At 41.5% G+C, this 8,717-nt stretch overlaps 1 non-coding gene across 1 annotated transcript; it reads left to right on the top strand.

Moving 5' to 3' along the window:
- The first annotated feature begins 7,043 nt into the window (after window positions 1-7,043).
- Window positions 7,044-7,147, top strand: LOC130972117 (small nucleolar RNA R71). Its single transcript, XR_009083314.1, has one exon. It is a non-coding gene; the product is annotated as a small nucleolar RNA R71 (small nucleolar RNA).
- The last annotated feature ends 1,570 nt before the right edge of the window (window positions 7,148-8,717 follow it).

Raw genomic sequence — 8,717 nt, 5'->3', positions numbered from 1 at the left:
CGGTAATGAATGACTGTGACGTGCTTCAGACTTGCAAGTGCTGGGCGTGATGACAAACGCAAAAGAATCAAGGGATTCTATTCCAGTAGGCGCGGGAACCAACCAGTGATTAGCCGTGCTGTGACAGAGCGCGTGAGCGTAGTTTTCACTGCGAGGATGGGATGTAGCCTTCGGCCAGGTGATGCCTCCAGACGATTAGCCATGCGAGTGACAGCCGCAGAGGACCATTTTCCCGAGAGGATTAAAAGTAGCCATCGTCAAACGGTGAACCCCTATACACAGCTTGCCATGGAAAGGAATAAGAAGAATTGAGTTGAAGCAGTAGGAGAGCAGGCGTCCTTGAGCCATACAGTATCTCCATATGCTTATCTGAAATTCCCACCAATGAATCTGCATAAGTATTTCTATCTTTTTTTAATTCTTCTATTTTCTTATTTCTATTTTTGAAACCATAAACCACTTTAATCTACCTGACTGAGATTTACAAGGTGACCATAACTTGCTTCATACCAACAATCTCTGTGGGATCGACCCTTACTCGCGTAAGGTTTATTACTTGGACGACCCAGTACACTTGCTGGTTAGTTGAACGGAGTTGTGAAAACAACCGATGCCATAATAATGATTTCATACAAATACAAAGAACATGGATCACAATTTCGTCCACCAAGTTTTTGGCGCCGTTGCCGGGGATTGTTCGAGTATGGACAACTGACGGTTCATCTTGTTGCTCAGATTAGGTCAGTTGTCCATACTCGAACAATCCCCGGCAACGGCGCCAAAAACTTGGTGCACGAAATTGTGATCACTACAACTTCGCACAACTAACCAGCAAGTGTACTGGGTCGTCCAAGTAATAAACCTTACGCGAGTAAGGGTCGATCCCTCAGAGATTGTTGGTATGAAGCAAGCTATGGTCACCTTGTAAATCTTAGTCAGGCAGACTCAAATGGGTATAGATGATGAATAAAGCATAAAGATAAAGATAGAGATACTTATGTATATCATTGGTGAGAGCTTCAGATAAGCGTATGAAGATGCCTTCCCTTCCGTCTCTCTGCTTTCCTACTGTCTTCATCCAATCCTTTTTACTCCTTTCCATGGCAAGCTCATGTAGGGTTTCACCGTTGTCAGTGGCTACCTCCCATCCTCTCAGTGAAAATGTCGCCTATGCTCTGTCACAGCATGGGTAATCAGCTGTCGGTTCTCGGTCAGGCCGGAATAAAATCCATCGATTCTTTTGCGTCTGTCACTAACGCCCCGCCTGCTAGGAGTTTGAAGCACGTCACAGTCATTCAATCATTGAATCCTACTCAGAATACCACAGACAAGGTTTAGACCTTCCGGATTCTCTTGAATGCCGCCATCAGTTCTCGTCTATACCACGAAGACTCTGATCTCACGGAATGGCTGGCTCGTTTGTCAGGCGAGCACTCGGTTGTCAGGCGATCAACCATGCATCGTGTATCAGGAATCCAAGAGATAAACACTAAAGCCTCATATGCTTGTAGAACAATAATGGTTGTCAGTCACCTTGTTCATAGGTGAGAATGATGATGAGTGTCACGGATCATCACGTTCATCAAGTTGAAGAGCAAGTGATATCTTGGACAAAGAACAAGCGGAATTGAATAGAAGAACAATAGTAATTGCATTAATACTCGAGGTACAGCAGAGCTCCACACCTTAATCTATGGTGTGTAGAAACTCCACCGTTGAAAATACATAAGAACAAGAGTGATCATTGGTTTCGGCCCCAGAGAGGGAACCAGAAGAACCAAGATGATCAAAGGATCTAAAATAATCCCAAGATGTCTAATACAATAGTAAAAGGTCCTACTTATAGAAAACTAGTAGCCTAAGGTGTACAAAGATGAGTAAATGACATAAAAATCCACTTCCGGGCCCACTTGGTGTGTGCTTGGGCTGAGCAAATGAAGCATTTTCGTGTAGAGACTCCTCTTGGAGTTAAACGCCAGCTTTGGTGCCAGTTTGGGCGTTTAACTCCCATTTAGGTGCCAGTTCCGGCGTTTAACGCTGGAATTTCTGTAGGTGACTTTGAACGCCGGTTTGGGCCATCAAATCTTGGGCAAAGTATGAACTATCATATATTGCTGGAAAGCCCAGGATGTCTACTTTCCAACGCCGTTGAGAGCGCGCCAATTGGGCTTCTGTAGCTCCAGAAAATCCACTTCGAGTGCAGGGAGGTCAGAATCCAACAGCATCTGCAGTCCTTTTCAGTCTCTGAATCAGATTTTTGCTCAGGTCCCTCAATTTCAGCCAGAAAATACCTGAAATCACAGAAAAACACACAAACTCATAGTAAAGTCCAGAAAAGTAAATTTTAACTAAAAAATAATAAAAATATACTAAAAACTCAACTCAAACTACTAAAATCATACTAAAAACAATGCCAAAAAGCGTATAAATTATCCGCTCATCACAACACCAAACTTAAATTGTTGCTTGTCCTCAAGCAACTGAAAATCAAATAAGATAAAAAGAAGAGAATATACTATAGACTCCAAATTATCAATGAAACTTAGCTCCAGATTAGATGAACGGGACTAGTAGCTTTTTGCCTCCGAACAGTTTTGGCATCTCACTCTATCCTTTGAAATTCAGAATGATTGGCTTCTTTAGGAACTCAGAATCCAGATAGTGTTATTGATTCTCCTAGTTAAGTATGATGATTCTTGAACACAGCTACTTATTGAGTCTTGGCCGTGGCCCAAAGCACTCTGTCTTCCAGTATTACCACCGGATACATACATGCCACAGACACATAATTGGGTGAACCTTTTCAGATTGTGACTCAGCTTTGCTAAAGTCCCCAATTAGAGGTGTCCAGGGTTCTTAAGCACACTCTTATTGCCTTGGATCACAACTTTATTCTTTCTTTTTCGTTTTTTTTTCGTCTGCTTTCTTCTTTTTTTTGTATTCACTGCTTTTTCTTGCTTCAAGAATCATTTTTATGATTTTTCAGATCCTCAGTAACATGTCTCCTTTTTCATCATTCTTTCAAGAGCCAACATTCATGAACCACAAATTCAAAAGACATATGCACTGTTCAAGCATACATTCAGAAAACAAAAAGTATTGTCACCACATTAAACTAATTAAGCTAGTTTTAAAGATGAATTTGAAATCCTGTACTTCTTGTTCTTTTGTGATAAAAACAGTTTTCTTTTAAGAAAGGTGATGGATTCATAGAACATTCATAACTTTAAGGCATAGACACTAAGACACTAATGATCATAAGACACAAACATGGACAAACATAAAGCACTAAAATTCGAAAAAACAGAAAATTAAAGAACAAGGAGATTAAAGAACGGGTCCACCTTAGTGATGGCGGCTTGTTCTTCCTCTTGAAGGTCTTATGGAGTGCTTGAGCTCCTCAATGTCTCTTCCTTGTCTTTGTTGCTCCTCTCTCATGATTCTTTGATCTTCTCTAATTTCATGGAGGAGGATGGAATGCTCTTGATGCTCCACCCTTAGTTGTCCCATGTTGGAACTCAATTCTCCTAGGGAGGTATTCAGTTGCTCCCAATAGTCTTGTGGAGGAAAGTGCATCCCTTGAGGTATCTCAGGGATTTCATGATGAGTGGGGTCTCTTGTGTGCTCCATCCTCTTCTTAGTGATGGGCTTGTCCTCATCAATAGGAGTGTCTCCCTCTATGTCAACTCCAACTGAATAACAGAGGTGACAAATGAGATGAGGGAAGGCTAACCTTGCCAAGGTGGAAGACTTGTCCGCCACCTTGTAGAGTTCTTGAGCTATGACCTCATGAACTTCCACTTCTTCTCCAATCATGATGCTATGAATCATGATGGCCCGGTCTAGAGTGACTTCGGACCGGTTGCTAGTGGGAATGATTGAGCGTTGAATAAACTCCAACCATCCTCTAGACATGGGCTTGAGGTCATGCCTTCTCAATTGAACCGGCTTCCCTCTTGAATCTCTCTTCCATTGTGCGCCCTCTTCACATATGACTGTGAGGACTTGGTCCAACCTTTGATCAAAGTTGACCCTTCTAGTGTAAGGATGTTCATCTCCTTGCATCATGGGCAAGTTGAATGCTAACCTTACACTTTCCAGACTAAAATCCAAGTATTTCCCCCGAACCATAGTAAGATAATTCTTTGGATCCGGGTTCACACTTTGATCATGGTTCTTGGTGATCCATGCATTGGCATAGAACTCTTGAACCATCAAGATTCCGACTTGTTGAATGGGGTTGGTAAGCACTTCCCAACCTCTTCTTCGGATCTCATGGCGGATCTCCGGATATTCACCCTTTTTGAATGAAAAGGGGACCTCGGGGATCACCTTCTTCAAGGCCACAACTTCATAGAAGTGGTCTTGATGCACCCTTGAGATGAATCTATCCATCTCCCATGACTCGGAGGTGGAAGCTTTTGCCTTCCCTTTCCTCTTTCTAGAGGTTTCTCCGGCCTTGGATGCCATAAATGGTTATGGAAAAAACGAAAAAGCAACGCTTTTACCACACCAAACTTAAAGGTTTGCTCGTCCTCGAGCAAAAGAAGAAAGAAGAGAGTAGAAGAAGAAGAAATTAGGAAGAAGGGAGTGGCTTATGTATTCGGCCAAGAAGGGGGAGAAGTGATGTTTAAGTTGTGTGAAAATGAAAGAGTGAAGAAGGGTATTTATAGGAGAGAGGGGGATAGGGTTCGGTCATTATGGGTGGGTTTGGGAGGGAAAGTGGTTTGAATTTGAATGGTGAGGTGGGTGGGGTTTTATGAAGGATGGATGTGAGTGGTGAAGAGAAAGATGGGAGTTGATAGGTGAAGGGTTTTTGGGTAAGAGGTATTGAGGTGATTGGTGAATGGGTGAAGAAGAAGAGAGAGAGTGGTGGGTTGGTGGGGATCCTGTGGGGTCCACAGATCCTGTGGTGTCAAGGAAAAGTCATCCCTGCACCAAATGGCATTCAAAATCACGTTTTGAGCCATTTCTGGCGTTAAACGCCGGGCTGGTGCCCATTCCTGGCGTTTAACACCAGGTTCTTGCCCTTTTCTGGCGTTTAACGCCAGTCTAGTGCCCCTTTCTGGCGTTAAACGCCCAGAATGGTGCCAGACTGGGCGTTAAACGCCCAACTGCTAACCTTACTGGCGTTTAAACGCCAGCAAGTTCTCCTCCAGGGTGTGCTATTTTTTTTTCCTGTTTTTCATTCTGTTTTTGCTTTTTCAATTGATTTTGTGACTTCTCATGATCATCAACCTACAAAATAACAAAAAATAACAAAAAGAGATAGATAAAATATAACATTGGGTTGCCTCCCAACAAGCGCTTCTTTAATGTCAGTAGCTTGATAGAGGGCTCTCATGGAGCCTCACAGATACTCAGAGCAATGTTGGAACCTCCCAACACCAAACTTAGAGTTTGAATGTGGGGGTTCAACACCAAACTTAGAGTTTGGTTGTGGCCTCCCAACACCAAACTTAGAGTTTGACTGTGGGGGCTCTGTTTGACTCTGATTTGAGAGAAGCTCTTCATGCTTCCTCTCCATGGTGACAGAGGGATATCCTTGAGCCTTAAACACAAAGGATTCTTCATTCACTTGAATGATCAGTTCACCTCCATCAACATCAATCACAGCCTTTGCTGTGGCTAGGAAGGGTCTGCCAAGGATGATGGATTCATCCATGCACTTCCCAGTCTCTAGGACTATAAAATCAGTAGGGATGTAATGGTCTTCAATCTTCACCAAAACATCCTCTACAAGTCCATGAGCTTGTTTTCTTGAGTTGTCTGCCATCTCTAGTGAGATTCTTGCAGCTTGTACCTCAAAGATCCCTAGCTTCTCCATTACAGAGAGAGGCATGAGGTTTACACTTGACCCTAAGTCACATAGAGCCTTCTTGAAGGTCATGGTGCCTATGGTACAAGGTACAGAAAACTTCCCAGGATCTTGTCTCTTTTGAGGTAATTTCTGCCTAGACAAGTCATCCAGTTCTTTGGTGAGCAAAGGGAGTTCATCCTCCTAAGTCTCATTTCCAAATAACTTGTCATTTAGCTTCATGATTGCTCCAAGGTATTTAGCAACTTGCTCTTCAGTGACATACTCATCCTCTTCAGAGGAGGAATACTCATCAGAGCTCATGAATGGCAGAAGTAAATCCAGTGGGATCTCTATGGTCTCATTTTGAGCCTCAGATTCCCATTGTTCCTCATTGGGGAACTCTGTGGAGGCTAGTGCACGCCCATTGAGGCCTTCCTCAGTGGCGTCCACTTCCTCTCTTTCCTCTCCAGATTCGGCCATGGTTATGGCTTTGCACTCTCCTTTTGGATTTTCTTCTGTATTACTTGGGAGAGTACTAGGAGGGAGTTCAGTAACTTTCTTGCTCAGCTGTCCCACTTGTGCCTCCAACTTCCTAATGGAGGACCTTGTTTCAGTCATAAAACTTTGAGTGATTTTGATTAGATCAGAGACCATGGTTGCTAAGTCAGAGGGGTTCTGCTTAGAATTCTCTATCTGTTGCTGAGAAGATGATGGAAAAGGCTTGCCATTGCTAAACCTGTTTCTTCCACCATTGTTGTTGTAGAAACCTTGTTGAGGTTTCTCTTGATTCTTCCATGAGAAATTTGGGTGATTTCTCCATGAAGAATTATAGGTGTTTCCATAGGGTTCTCCTAGGTAATTCACCTCTTCCATTGAAGGGTTCTCAGGATCATAAGCTTCTTCTTTAGATGAAGCATCCTTAGTACTGCTTGGTGCATTTTGCATTCCAGACAGACTTTGAGAAATCAAATTGACTTGTTGAGTCAATATCTTTTTCTGAGCCAAAATGGCATTCAGAGTATCAATCTCAAGAACTCCTTTCTTCTGACTTGTCCCATTGTTCACAGGATTTCTTTCAGAAGTGTACATGAATTGGTTATTTGCAACCATTTCAATGAGCTCTTGAGCCTCTGTAGGCGTCTTCTTCAGATGAAGAGATCCTCCAGCAGAGCTATCCAAAGACATCTTGGACAGTTCAGATAGACCATCATAGAAAATACCTATGATGCTCCATTCAGAAAGCATGTCAGATGGACATTTTCTGATTAAATGTTTGTATCTTTCCCAAGCTTCATAGAGGGATTCACCATCCTTCTGTCTGAAGGTTTGGACTTCCACTCTAAGCTTACTCAATTTTTGAGGTGGAAAGAACTTTGCCAAGAAGGCATTGACTAGCTTTTCCCAAGAGTCCAGGCTTTCTTTAGGTTGTGAGTCCAACCAGATTCTAGCTCTGTCTCTTACAGCAAAAGGGAATAGCATCAGTCTGTAGACCTCAGGGTCAACCCCATTAGTCTTGACTGTGTCACAGATTTGCAAGAATTCAGCTAAGAAATGATGAGGATCTTCCAATGGAAGTCCATGGAACTTGCAATTCTGTTGCATTAGAGAAACTAATTGAGGCTTAAGCTCAAAGTTGTTTGCCCCAATGGCAGGGATAGAGATGCTTCTCCCATAGAAGTCAGGAGTAGGTGCAGTAAAGTCACCCAGCACCTTCCTTGCATTGTTGGCATTGTTGTTGTTTTCGGCTGCCATAGGTTCTTCTTCCTTGAAGAATTCGGTCAGGTCCTCAACAGAGAGTTGTGCCTTAGCTTCTCTTAGCTTTCGCTTCAAGGTCCTTTCAGGTTCAGGGTCAGCTTCAACAAGAATGCCTTTGTCTCTGCTCCTGCTCATATGAAAGAGAAGAGAACAAGAAAATGTGGAATCCTCTGTGTCACAGTATAGAGATTCCTTGAGGTGTCAGAGAAAAAGAAAAACAGAAGAAGGAGGTAGAAGAATTCGAACTTGATTAGTTAGAGTTCGAATTGTGCATTAAGAAGGAGTGATACTCCATAAATAGAAGGATGTGAGAAGAGGGGAAGTAATTTTCGAAAATTAAGTAAAAGATTTTGAAAACATTTTTGAAAAACACCACTTGATTTTCGAAAATAAGAGTGGGAAAGAAATCAAATGATTTTTGAAAAAGACTTTGAATTTAGAAGTTAAAAAGATTTGATTGAAAACTATTTTGAAAAAGATGTGATTAAAAAGATATGATTGGTTTTTTTTTTTTAAAAAAATGTGATTGAGAAGATATGATTTGAAAAATGTTTTAAAAAAGATTTGATTTTAAAATTAATGACTTGCCTGACAAGAAAAGATATGATTCAAAAATTAAACCTTCCTCAACAGAAAAGGCAACATACTTGAGATTTTGAATCAAATCATTAATTGTTAGCAAGTATCTTTAAAAAAGGAAAGAAATTGATTTTGAAAACATTTGATTGAAAAGATATGATTTGAAAAAGATTTGATTTTGAAAAACTTTGAAAACTTGAAAAAAAATTTGATTTGAAAACAAAATCTTCCCCCTTGTGCCATCCTGGCGTTAAACGCCCAGAATGGTATCCATTCTGGCGTTTAACGCCCAAAATGCTACCTTTTTGGGCGTTAAACGCCCAACCAGGTACCCTGGCTGGCGTTTAAACCCCAGTCTGTCCTTCTTCACTGGGCGTTTTGAACGCCCAGCTTTTTCTGTGTAATTCCTCTGCTGCATGTTCTGAATCCTCAGTTCCCTGTACTATTGACTTGAAAATAGAACCAAGATCAAATAAACAAGGCATGCAAGACACCAAACTTAAGATTAGACACTAGACTCAAGCAAGAAACATAAAATATTTTTGGTTTTTATGATTTTTATAATTAATTTTTTTTTGGATTT

The sequence above is a fragment of the Arachis stenosperma genome, chromosome 3 (assembly GCF_014773155.1).
Source record: "Arachis stenosperma cultivar V10309 chromosome 3, arast.V10309.gnm1.PFL2, whole genome shotgun sequence".
NCBI classification, from domain to species: Eukaryota; Viridiplantae; Streptophyta; class Magnoliopsida; order Fabales; family Fabaceae; genus Arachis; species Arachis stenosperma.
This window is presented reverse-complemented; position numbering and strand designations above follow the sequence as displayed.